General features: G+C 38.7%; 1 long non-coding RNA gene across 1 annotated transcript in view; it reads left to right on the plus strand.

Moving 5' to 3' along the window:
- LOC117795785 overlaps positions 1–13,619 on the plus strand; it is a 263,499-nt gene that overhangs the window by 23,926 nt on the left and 225,954 nt on the right. Inside the window, exon 2 of the long non-coding RNA XR_004619925.1 lies at positions 9,773–9,924. This is a non-coding gene — a long non-coding RNA (uncharacterized LOC117795785). The remainder of the gene's footprint in view (positions 1–9,772; positions 9,925–13,619) is intronic.

Below are 13,619 nucleotides of genomic sequence, written 5' to 3' on the forward strand. Positions count from 1 at the left end.
CTTTGATATATTTTGTGCTTTAAAATATTTATTTTCCCTTGGTCTTTAAGGATAAGATACACAAAGTGGCAGTGGGCTAAAATATATTCCTTTTTTCTTTAATGATAAATTTTTGAACTGTAGTCTTAGTCCCATATGTAGAACTAGATGTGACAACCAGGGAACATTCTAGGTTAGGAAAAGTTGGCATGTTACTTCTTTGAAACCGAGCTTTTCAGATGATTAAAATTTTGGAAAAACTTCTTTTGAGTAGAGCACTTTGTGCATTGTTTTAGAATATAAGTGATGGTTCTTCTAATTTTTTAAAGCTGGAATTCATGTATGAATTATAGTGCCTAGAACACTCTCATTGCATTTTCATTTATGTACTAGTAACGATTTACTCTAATTGAATCTTTTAATCGAGAAATACCAGAGCACTTTACAAGCATTAATTAATGCTCCCAACTCCCCCAGTGCGGTAGGTAGGTGTTAGGCTTGTTTCATAAATGCAGAATTAAAGAGTTAAGTGACTTGCCCAGGGCCACCCAGGAAGCCAAGAGGTGAAAGGCGGAGAGAAACTAGCCACTCGTGGCTCCGGGTCGATGCTCATCCCTATGGTTCTCCAGCTAGAGGAAGTCCTGCGTTTTGGTTAATGTGGTGGTATAAGAGAACCAGAGGAAAACATGGAGACCCTCTGATTCTCCCTCCTTTATTTCATAGACGAGGAAACTAAATGACAGAGCAGTGATGTGACTTCACTACCCAAGATAAATTTGTTCATTCATTTATTTGGCGAGTATTCATCAAGTACCTGTTGGATGACAAGCATGCTTTACATTCTGAAAACACACAAAACAAAGCCCCTGTCTTTGAGGAGCTCATATGACAGTGGGAGAAGGACAATCAATAAACAAGTAGACAAACTTTATACTGTATCAGATTGTAGTAAGTGTTTTGAAAAAAAAATCCACAAAGAAGAGGAAGTGTATGTATTGGAGGGGATGTATTGCTGTTTTATACATGGTATGCAGTAAAGGTAATAAAACATTTGAACAGAAATATGGATTGTAGGAATAAGAGGATATGCAGGTAGCTGGAGGAATAGTTTTCTAAGTAGAAGGAACAGTATAAATGGAGGCAAAATCCCTGAGCAGAAGAGTGCTTGACTTGAGGAACAGCAAGAAGGCCAATTTACTCAAGAGAAGCAAACAAAGGGAAGGAAGATCTTAGGCAGTGAGATCAGAGTGCAAAAGGGGGCACTTATGTGGAGGAGTTAGAGGGGTTTGGGGGAAGGGTACAAATAGGGAGATCAGTTAATGGACAAGGGATTGTGCTAAAATTGAATATTGACCAAGACAAACATCAGGGAGTCAGAAAAGATATCATGAGTCTGAACAGCTGTGACATTAAATTCCCAGCTTTAAAGCACAAACCTGCCTCCTTGTCATGCCAGGTATTTTGTTAGTTTCAGAAGGTTTAATAATATTCCTTTTGTGTGAGTAATAGCAACTATATCTAAATTTTCTCTGATGTGCACTCTTTAAGATATAGATGCCACATGATGGCCAAGGAGCGAGCTGCACTTAGGTGTGGACATACAGGTCACCCAAGTGAGACATTTGCTGAGATACTTACTGGGTAGAGAGCTGACGATGGGCCCAGCCTGCTGGAGGCTGGGGTGGCGTTAGAGTTAAGCCTGTAGACACCAGGTCAGCAGACCTAGGTTCAAGTTTCAGGTTTATCTTGTAAGCTGAATGACCTCAGATAAATTCACCTCTCAGAGGCTCAGTTTCCTCATCTGTGAAATGGGGTTAATAAACGACTCTTTCAGATCACTCACAAGTTCAGATCATCATTGAGGTAAAATAGTTTAATACTATTTTTCGGTAGTAGTCAGACTCATTAAAGATTAATTTTTATTATTCTTCAGTTTATTAAAAGAAGCTTTTCCATGGAAATGCTTATAAAACAAGTCACTTTTATACTTGTCTTCATTGTTACTGCTAAAGATCTTCAAGGTTTAGCAAGAAAATTACAGGCCTCAGTAATTCTGTTGGTTCTTTGTCATCAGGTATTTTTAAGTGCACGCTACATTATAGAGTCTGCGATTTTTAATGAGTGAGCCATCATCATTTAGCAGGAAGATTCTGTGTGAATGAACATATCAATTAGGAACGTTTTTTGCTGCATGTAACAAAAAGGTACAACTAGCAGGGTCTTAAGTGGTAAGGGTATGTAATGTTTTTTTATGCTAGGGAATCTAGAGGTTTGTTGGTGGACCAGGAATGGTGTTGTGGTTCAGAGATCAGAGTCTGATTTGTATCTTACTGTTTTATCATTCTTGATATATTAGGTTTCATTATCATGCTTTTGTTTCACATCACAAGATGGTTGCTTATCTCATTGTTCTGAATATTACATCCTCATGGTAGTTACATTTGGAAAATAGTGATGGTAGAAAAAGATTCTGTTCTTACCAAACTTGCTCTTTTTATTTTTGAAGGGAGGCTCCCAATAAATATCGTCCCATCTCTCATTACTCAGTATAGGACCACATGACAGTTACAGACCCTTTTGCTTCATCATTGAAGGAAAGGATTACCATGTCTGGTATTGAATAATCATGTGTCATTCCCTGTAGATGACAGGAGCCTGCACTCCCTAATATCAAAATCTTTTTGGCTTCTCTTAAACAAAGAATCAGGATTCTTTTAGCAGGTAAGAAGTGCACTTGTGTTTGTGTGTGGGGCTGGTTCAGGAATGACAGTTGGGCAGGGGAGTTCTAAATCAGTACTTTATCGTAGATAGAGCAGTGTTGGCGGGCTTTTCCGGAAGTGACATTTAAGCTGTGGTCTGAATTCCCTCAGGTGAAAGGAACCCATCCTGGTATGTTGGAAGAACAAGAATCTGTCTGTCATGGCTGGGTGTGATGGGAAATGAGCTCGATAGGTGGGCAAGGCCAGGTTAAGAGTTTGGACCTTACTCTGTAAAAAATGGGAAGCCACTGGAAGGTTTTTAAGTACAAGATTGACAAGATCTGGTTTTTGGCTTCTGACTGGTTAATGAATGGAGATGGCAAGAGGAGAAGCAGGGACATGGATCAGGAGGCTATTTCAGGACCCTGGGCAGTTGAATGTGAAGGGTTAGACTAGGGTGATAGCTTCTACATTTGCCTCCAGTGATTCTGATATTGACACGCTTGTGTCACCACCTCCCACATTTTACCGGGGTTAGTCAATATGGCCAGTAGAATATAGCAGAAGTGATGTTCTGTTGATTCTGAGATTAGGTTATAAAAGATTATGGCTTCCATCTTGGACTCTCTTTTCCTTGCTCTCTCACTCTGGGAGAAATAGGCTACCATGTTATGAGCCACTATAGGGAGAAGCTCACGTAGCAAAGAACTGAAACCTCCAGCCAGCAGCCAGCAAGGAACTGAGGCATGCCAACAACTGTCTCTGTGACTTTGGAGGCACATCCTTCCCCTGTTGACATGACTGTAGCCCTGGTCAGCTCTGCAGCCCTCATGAATTTGCAACCTTATGAAAGACTCTGAGCCAGAATTACCCTTATGAAAGAATTACCCTCATGAATTTGCAACCTTATGAAAGACTCTGAGGCAGAATTACCCAGCAAAGTCTGTCCCGGATTCTTGACCCTTAAACCATGTGATATAATAAATCCCTGTTGTTTTATGGCACTATATTCTGGAATTACTTGTTATGCCAAAATAGATGGCTAACATAGATGGTATCAATGGAGATGGAGAGAATTAGGATTTTAGAGAATTTTAATTCAGCAAGAATTTCTGATGGATTATGTATAAGGAGTGAGAGAAAAGGGTCTGATTAAAGTTAGCTTTCAGACTTGAGCAAATGGGAAGGTTTTTGTGCTGTTTACAAAAATGAGGAAATTTAGAAGGTAGGGCAAGTTTGGGTAACACAGTTGAGAGTTTTGCTTTGGGGCATGTCACCTTTGAGGTGTTGATTATTTCTCAGGTGGGCAGTTGGCTATGAGTGTGGAATTCTGGGGAGAAGTCAGGAATGGAGACATAGATTGAAGAATTTCTAGAATATAGGTGGCATTTACAGTCTGTGGAACTGGATGAGATAACCTAGAAGGAGTGTAAAGAGAAAATAAGGGTGCAGGACATGGCCTTGGGTCCCTCAACATTGCTGTTCTTATTGTAAACATTGACAAGGGAATGAAAAATGAATATCTATTTAAAACACAGCTCACTTTATGAATTAAAACTCAAAATACATGTAAGTATTAAGTTGTTCATGCTGGGCCTATTCATTATTGGGCATTCCTACTGAAAAAACCTTTTTTTAAAAATTTTTTAAATTTTTAAATTTTTAATTTTTTTTAAAGATTTTATTTATTTATTTGACAGAGAGAGACAGCCAGTGAGAGAGGGAACAGAAGCACGGGGAGTGGGAGAGGAAGAAGCAGGCTCCTAGCAGAGGAGCCCAATGTGGGGCTCGATCCCAGAGCACCGGGATCACGCCCTGAGCCAAAGGCAGACACTTAACGACTGCACCACCCAGGCGCCCCTGAAGAAACCTTTTAAACCTCTTTATGATGTGGCATTTGTACACCATGGGTATGTGTTAAGACTACTATGGGACCTTAACTCTTGAACTTCCTGATACCTGGTTTATTTTCATTTGAAACTTTCCTATTGTATGACCATAAATTTAAAGGTTGAACATGTATAGTTGTGCATAGTGGCTTCTAATGTGTCTAAATTTCCAAGGAATATGTACCCATATTTTGGCTATTTATGAGTGTGGAGAAATTTAAGGAAATATATTTCCATTTCATATTATATAGCAAATTACAGCTCGATATGGGCCTTTAAAAAATAGATTTGCTTTACTTCAAACAACATGCTTACCCTGAGTTTTTCCAGGAGTGTTGGTATGTACACTTCTGATGGTTCTTTTATAAATGATGTGGTGTACCAGAACCTTGTCACCTCAGGCTCCTTGGAAGCAGGCAGAAGAGGTTATCTTTTGCCTTGAGGGTTTGCTTAGGGAAAACTGAAAAGCAGTCTTCCATTTGAGGTCAAGTTCCATTACGTTGAAAACTTATAGTCTTCAAGATACATAGAAAGATTCAAAATTATATTTCCAGTGATCAGGGAAATGCATGTCCAATATAACTTGTAGAGGGAATGGCAGGTTAACTGAATCTCTTGTATTGGTGGAATAATAGGACTGAAACATACCAGAACTTCTAGAAAGTTGAGTGTGAATAGGATCTTTTCCCTTTGCTTTCTGGATTGTACTTTTCCCCTCTCAAGGAAGACTGAGATCCCAGGGAATGAAAACTTTTGATTGTAGCCTAAAGTTTACAATTTGTGCTTCCCATGAGAATACCCCCAACACCATGCCTTGTACGTCAATCATGATATGTCACCAGCAGGTGGCAACAGCGGGTGCAATAGAATGAAAAACCCCAGGTACAATATCTGCAGATAACTAAGAAGGGTGGCATGCTAGGATATGCAGAAAGGAAACGACGACTGCTATTTATTTAAAAAGAAATGTGTTCTACCACTCTATCTCACCTCTCCAAAAGCCCGTTTTCTTTCTTCCACAAACCCTGATTTAGACCAGAGGTCAGTACTCTATTAACCAGAGGGAGGTCCTTTTAACAACCTGTAGATCTTTTCCTCTACATCAAGGGGAGGGTGGTTTGCCAGCATTTGTTAAAGAGTTCTCATTTTTTGACTTGCCTGCCCCTATGGGCCTCTTAAAACAACTCTGAAAACAAGTGGCAAAGAACAATTTACTACTTAGAAGACTTAGCAAGAGCCAGCTAATTTGACCCTGTTAAGTGGGGTATTACAAAGCTAGGAGGGGATGACTGGGTTATTTGCCAACATGAGAGAACAACAGAATTCATTAGTTTTTAAAGCTGGTAGCAGCTGTGGTCAAAGGGGTTCACAGGCATTGACTCCCAGCCAGGTGGTGAAGAGTCCCATTTCTTTGTGGATGCCAACTCAGAGAGGGACTTGCTCCTTGCAGTGGCTTCTGTGTGATTTCAGAACCAGTGTTTTGACAAACACAGTATGGCAGGGTGGACATGCTTGGACTTGTCACATACACAATGAGGGTCTCAAGCTCTCTTTCAGATCTAAGGTACAAGGTTATTTGAGGAATGAGATCAACTGGGAGTGAGTATTCTTGAGGGTACATCTGCTCCACAGGGATGCAGACACTTGGAAGGGCATCCTGTGCAGGCTGAGGACGGGACAAGCAGTAAATGAGTGAGGATAAGCTTGCCCTGTGCTTTAGTCTACTCTGAGCTCAAAATTACCTTATAGACTTAATAAATTAGTGAGGCCTCAGCTATCACAATATGTCAAGGGCAATAAATACAAAAATATGAGGACATGGTTTGGAGGTGCAGTCTTAGCAGGGCAACTCTAAAAATGATCCCTTCATGTTCCTCTGAAAGCAAGTTTGTGAGCATTTTGCCAAAAAGTCTCACCTCTCATCCCACTCAGAATCTGAGCTGTTAGTAGTTTCCTGAGCTGCAATTCCAATTCATCCATGAGGTCTCTTCCCACTTCACTCTGTCTCTAAGACCAACAACTTGTCATATTTTTAAGAAGGTGGGATCCAGGAGGCACCTGGGTGAGGCTTTGTTGGTTGAGCATCTGACTCTTGATTTGAGCTCAGATCATGGTCTCAGAGTTGTGGGATCCAGCCCTGTGTTGGACACTGCACTCAGTGGGGAGTCTTCTGGAGATTCTCTCTCTCTCTCTCTTTCTCTCTCTCCCCACTCACACGTGCTGGCTCACTCTCTCAAATAAATAAATAAATCTTAAAAAAAAGAAGGTGGTATCTGTATTTACCTTACCACCTAGAAAGGCTCCTTGTAGGAGGTTGGGCTATGAGTTTGGTTTTACCTGTAACTGACATTTTAACTTCTTGTAAGTCAAACATTTTTGCATTTCCATTTTATCTATCAAATAGAGTTATAATCCTGCCTTGGAGACACTGTAGAATATATAACGATAATAACAACTAATTATGACTGTAGCTTATTTATGTGCTAAGTGTTAGACCATGTGGCTTGGCACTGTACCTGTCTATCTCAGAGAAAAGCCAAAGTTCTACCATCACCTCCAAGGCTCTTGACAGTCCTAATCCCTTACCTCTGACCTCATTCCCTCTTGCTTTCCTTTCCTTTTCATGTCACTGTGCTGGCCCCCTGGCTATGGTTTGAGTATACTGGGGTCTTTTCACTGCCTATTCCCTCTGCCTGTATTGCTCTTCTCTCAGATATGTGCATAGTGAAATTTCTCACTGCCTTCCATTCTTTGTTCAGATGCCACCTTGTCAAGGAAGTCTACTTGGACCGTGCTTTTTAAAAATGAAACCTGCTGCCCACCCCCACTCCTCACATTATTGATAACCCATGTCTAGCTCTATATTTTCTATATTTCATAACACTTATTTATTATGATTGTTTGTTGTCTGTCTCCCCTAACTAAAATATAAATTCTTTAAGTGTAAAAATTTTGTTTAAGTTTTTCTTAGGGGAGGATCCCAAGTACCTCAAACATCTCTGATATGCAAAGGCATTCAATTTAATATTTGGTAAATGAATGACAACAGAACAGTCCTGCAGTTAGGTACACACACACCACACACACTCTCATCTACACTCACACACATGTACTTACACATACATACACTCAAAGTCACACACTTTCACACACACCTCACAAATACTCTCATATTCATACACACTCAGACACGCTCACATAAAGAATTTATTTTTGCTGTTGATGAGGTTGGTTTATAACCTATTTTGTATTCCTATTACAAAGGTAACACAATTAGAGCTGCTCGAATATGCATTTAGGTGAATTGGCCAACTTTTTTTTCCCCCTGGAATCATTTCTAGAAAAGAAAATACTTTTTTATATCATACACGACAGTACCTTATTATGCACATATTTGTTAGAGAGTATTGTCTTTCTAATAAGAACAATTATGAGATAGTATGAATATGAAAAATATTCATAGGAATATTAGGACTGTTTTAAGCGATATACAGTTTTAATGTTCCAGTAAAGTAATAGTAAGTAGGCTACTAAGCTGTTCCAAATAAACACTCGCTAGACCTAGTTGAATGAATAGATAAGGATCATTTGTAATTAACACACTGTTGGGTAGTCGTAAATGTGTTTGAAAACAATTTGAATGCCTCCCACCTCCACTTTGGTTTACATTATTAATTTGTTTAATCAATCTATATTTTTATGATGTAGAGACATAGACAATAGGCAAAGTTGTATTTAGATTGTCACAAATTATAAATTACAAGTCTTAATTAATGGCATTCATTTTCTCTTGAAAAAGTGTTCCATAATAAAACTACCAGGTGATTTGTTTTGATGGTTAGTTTTGGCCTATTCACATTCACGCTTCTTTATCCAGAATCCTCCCCAATCATACTTCTTTATCCAAATTCTCATTCAGAAAATGACTGAGCCACAAAAATGTAGCTTTTGTTTTGTTTGTAAAAGAATATTGGTGGTAGAGATGAGTTATTTTTTTTAAGATTTTATTTATTTGTCAGAGAAAGAGAGAGAGTATGTAAGCAGAGGGAGAAGCAGGCTCCCCACTGAGCAAGGAGCCCAATGCGGAACTCGATCCCAGGACCCTGAGATCATAACCTGAGCTGAAGGTAGACACTTAACCGACTGAGCCACCCCAGTGCCCCTGAGTGACGGTTTTTTAGCTCTATTTAGCTCACCTGATACTTGGTTTAGTTTTCTCAGTTTATTCTTTGGACATTGCATCCAAGAAGCCTAGCTCCTTCCACTGGGTACTTTCCCTTGTTTGGAGTTCTAGAATCTGTGTCTTCTGCATTTGCTCAGAGTGACCGTCTGGCTTTGGTTGGAACATTCCTGCAGGGCCTTACTGTTTTCCCAAATAGGGTAGTGCATGAATGCATAGTTATAAGCGTTACACAGTTCTTCCTCATGAAGAGCTCACATTGACTCCTCGAGGTTGCTACCATTGGCAGTAGACCTAATTAGGTCTATCTGCTACTTCTTTCTTCCTCTGCGTGTGAAGGTCCTTTTCTCAAGAAGACTAAGAGGGACATTATTCCTTAGTTTTTATTTGTTTTTTGTGTTTTTTTTTGCTCCAGGAGATACAAAATATATCCACTTCATTAATTTTTATTTAACAAAGTGAACATTTATATATACATATGCACACATACAGTTCATGTCATCATTTTATGAGGTTTACTTCATTTTTAAAGATTTTTCTTTAGTTTTTATTTGTTTGTTGGAGAGAGAGCAAGAGAGTGTGTGCACAAGCAGGGGGAGCAGCAGGCAGGCGAAGAAAAAGGCTCCCCACTGAGCAAGGAGCCCCATGTGGGACTCTATCCAGGACCCCGAGATCATGACCCGAGCTGAAGGCAGATACTTAACCGACTGAGCCACAGGTGTCCCAAATTTACGTCATTTTTAAAATGGGATCCTATACTTTTTGCCTCCAGGAAGAAATCTCCCAATTGGTAGAAAGTCAGACGGAAAAGAAAAAAAGTATTTGCATTGCAGAAGCTTTTGTCCAGACAACTTCACAGGGGTATGTGCCTTCTGTAAAATGAGGCACAACTATTTTCTGGTGAAATCTACATGGGTATCCGGTTACTGCTATTTATATCTTTCAGGTTGGATTATAGGCATTCTTACTGACATCGTTGGTCCTCAAAACATCCCTGACACTCATCATTGCTTCTACTGTTCTAGGGAGGATAACCTGGAAGTACACATTGATTGAGAACCTGTCCAAATATTACACAAATCTAACCAAGAATCAAATCCAAAACTTTGGACGTACTTGAAAACAGCAAGAGAGGACAAATGGAGGGCGTGTGTCTACATCAGCAAACTGCATTCTTGTAAGTAATGGTGACTTTAAGTCTTAATTGTAATGCCTTAACTTTTTCTAATTGATTGAAAGCAAGGGGATGTTGAAGGAATTTGCTAACCTTGACAATATCTTAGATCCAGGTTTGATCTTCAAATTCTGGATTGCTTTGAGAAATAGCTGAACACATAGCAATGATCAAATTGAATAATTATAATTAGCAAAATGTAGAATTATAATTAGCAAAATGTATTTTTTTCTCAGACCCAGATAACAACCATCTGGAGGAGATCAGACATCCAAATAGAGCAGGGTAAAAAAATCATGAAGGAAAATCACCTTCGACTTAAACATCTAATATCAAAGAAGATTCTTGCAGTGTCTGGAATTGTTTAGTCACTACAAGGATCATTTTCAAAACCAGATCTTCTGTTTTATCTCTGTGGTCCTTTTTGTCTACTGGCAAACGAGGTGAGGGCCTCTGGGCTATTAGAAACATTCAAGCTATTTTGTGGAACTATTCATGGAGGCCAAGAGAGGATAGGCTTGTCAACAAATGGTTATTTACAACTATCTGTGAATTCCCGGTAAAGATATCTGAGCATTTTGATTTCCCTGATTCACCCAGACCTTTGCTTCTTGATACTTAACATATTTCCAAAATTTGGGGAACAGAGTTTGGTTTCAGAGTTTATCAAATATTTTGTAAACTTTAGAGGGAAAATCTGTTTTAGAAGATGGTTATAAAATATTGTTATTAGGAATATTTAATCAGAATAAACAAATAATGTGCCCTCAGATGACATTTTAATTAGTAAGATCTTAATTGAAGGCTGAGAAGCTGTCACTGAATTTATATTCAATTTGCGTATTAAGTACATAGCATATAATATTATGCAAAAGAGGATGTTTTGCATATTCAAGTTTTTCTAGTTGAAGTTTTAAAGAATTGGTGTATATTAAAGTTATAAAATGTGCCACATTATTATATTGTAAAGACTGTAACTTTTATGTTTTCCATTTCTTAATGGCTTCTGGTGATTTGAACGAAAGGCACTTGTTAAGTAGAAGGTGACATAAACATAACATTTTTGCTGGACAGTCCCCTCATCTCCCTGCACCATTCAATTTTCAAGTAACGTTTATGATTTTTTCCACTTTCAAATAACATATGCCCTGTGATGGAAGTCATGTAAATTTGTAAAAAGTGTAAAAAGAAAATACCAGCTTGATCTTACTGATAAAAAATTAGCAGTTAATATTTTAATGTTTCTTTCCTGTCTTCTTCTGTATAGTTCGTATCCTTTTGTGTGTTTCTTTTCTTTACTTCACATACTGTTGTGCATATTATGAGCTCTTCCTAAATATATTTTGTAGTGTTCTGTCAGAATGGATAATTAATAGCACAAATTACCAAGCCTTTTTGTATTTCAATAGTATTGTTTAGGAAAAGCATACTTTTAGGTGTTGAAGAAAACCATGAAACCTAAAAAGCAGAGCTTCATTTATAATTGATAACTACCATAAAATACTAAGTTTCCATTAAGTTTCTTGATTCTCCAGTACTCTTGGTTGGAATAGTGGTTTAAAGTTGTCATTTAGGGGCGCCTGGGTGGCGCAGGCCTTAAGCATCTGCCTTCGGCTCAGGGCGTGATCTTGGTGCTCTGGGATCGAGCCCCACATCAGGCTCCTCCACTGGGAGCCTGCTTCTTCCTCTCTGACTCCCCCTGCTTGTGTTCCCTCTTTCGCTGGCTGTCTCTCTCTGTCAAGTAAATAAATAAAATCTTTAAAATAAATAAATAAATAAATAAATAAATAAATAAATAAATAAATAAAGCTGTCATTTAGATATTGGGAGTAAATTTTTGAAAGCTGGGCTTCAAACTGGGAGGCTTACTGGGAAATAAAATCACCAAGGAAAACACTTAGAAATACATGGATCTCCTAGAAAAAAAATGTATTTTAGGTTCTCTTAAATTAATGTTAGGCCTGAAGGAAGGCTCAAAATGATGAACTTTTAAGAACTGTATTTTGTACTGTGACAGTAAATGAGATGGAAAATACTTCCAATACCTAGATATCATAGTTTATGGCTCGGTAACACTTAGGAAAGATGTTATTTTCTGAATTTCTCTGTGCTAATCATTTGTATTTTCCTTCTGATTTAATTTTCTTTGTGGAGGTTGGTAAGGGTACTATTAGTATAGTTTCCCAATCTGTTGAAACTTCCGAAGTAGGCTGAAAACCTGTGAAGATATCAGCACCCTCCACCTTTCAAGATATTGCACAACTCTTATGTAGGAAAAAACCAACCCAAAACAACCAAAAACCTCTAACCAAACACCAATACACCACTCTTAGACCAAATTGTTCTCTTTGGCATTTCTGAAAGAGTAAACTAACACATGGTTAGTGGGATATTTAGCTGCCGAAATGGCATTCTTTTTGCACCCAGGACTTTGAGACCTGTGGATTTTTCAGGATTCTACTCTGAACACTGTATCCCCCAGGTTGATATCCCAAGAGTGTCAGATAAATTTTTTGAGTTTAGCAAGACAGTTGAAAAATGTAGTGACACAATTGCAAAGTACATTAATTCCTCTTTAGATTTAGAGTTAGGAAAAAAGAACTAGTCATGAGTACCTGGTGGAAAATTTTAGGGTTTGTTGTAAAAATTTCAGACCTGGAAGATACTTGAGGCTTTTTTATATCTTGTCCAAACCAGCCCTAAAGTGTAAAGCCTTAGTTTGCCTAGGACAGTCCCAATCTATGCCTGTTATCCCTGTGTAATTATAAAAGTGCCTCCTGCCACTCTCAAGAGTTTCTGGTTTAAATGATAAATTATATAGTTACCTTACTAGGAAGGGAATGGAATCAAGCCTTGATAGAGCTGCACAGATTTCTCAACTAGACCGAACTGAGTTTACAGCAAAGTAGAGATGGACTTTCTAAACTTCCAGACCAGGGTTAAATCTACCATATTGATGCGATTCATGATTTAGGATGAATTGAATAAATGCAAACCCCTGGATTTTTGACTAAGCAGTGCCTGTGCCAGTGGTTCTCAAACTTTAGCTTACATTAGGATTTACCTGGGGGCTTGTTAAAACAGACTACTGGGCCCCACCCCTAGAGTTTCTAATTTCAGAAATCTAGGGTGGGGCTGATACTTTGCATTTCTAGCAAGCTCCCTGGTGATGCTGGTGCTGCTCATTCAGGGCGCTCTCATTTTGAGAACCTCAGCCCTACACAGTGTTAAAGTGACATTTGCACGGGTTTCATGACTCTGCACCTTCCCAGCTATAAATGTTCACTTTTTCTTCTCAATATATAATTTATTTTATATGTGCCATAATTTTCTTACAGTAAAAACTAGAGGGGTGGAGTGAAAAGTTAATTTGAAATACAAAATTCATGGAAAAAGATAGGGTGAAATGGGATTGGGCTGGTCATTTTTTTGGGCAGCAGGCACAGGGCCAGTCTTTGAGGGCAAAACTGGAAGGCTATCCAATTAGAAGGGAGAAAATTGCTTCTATATGTATGCTCCAGAAGCTTGCTACTTAGAGTGTGTCCCTGATCCATCAGTATCATCTGGAGATTGCAGGAAATGCAGAGTTAGGAGCTTCTGAGCCTCCTCTCAGAGCTTCCTAAATTGGTCCTGGTTAACTGGTACAGTGAATGAGTGCAGAAGGAATGGAGTCACTGAACTGGAGGGGCACCTAAAGT

This window comes from Ailuropoda melanoleuca, chromosome 13 (genome assembly GCF_002007445.2).
Source record: "Ailuropoda melanoleuca isolate Jingjing chromosome 13, ASM200744v2, whole genome shotgun sequence".
NCBI classification, from domain to species: Eukaryota; Metazoa; Chordata; class Mammalia; order Carnivora; family Ursidae; genus Ailuropoda; species Ailuropoda melanoleuca.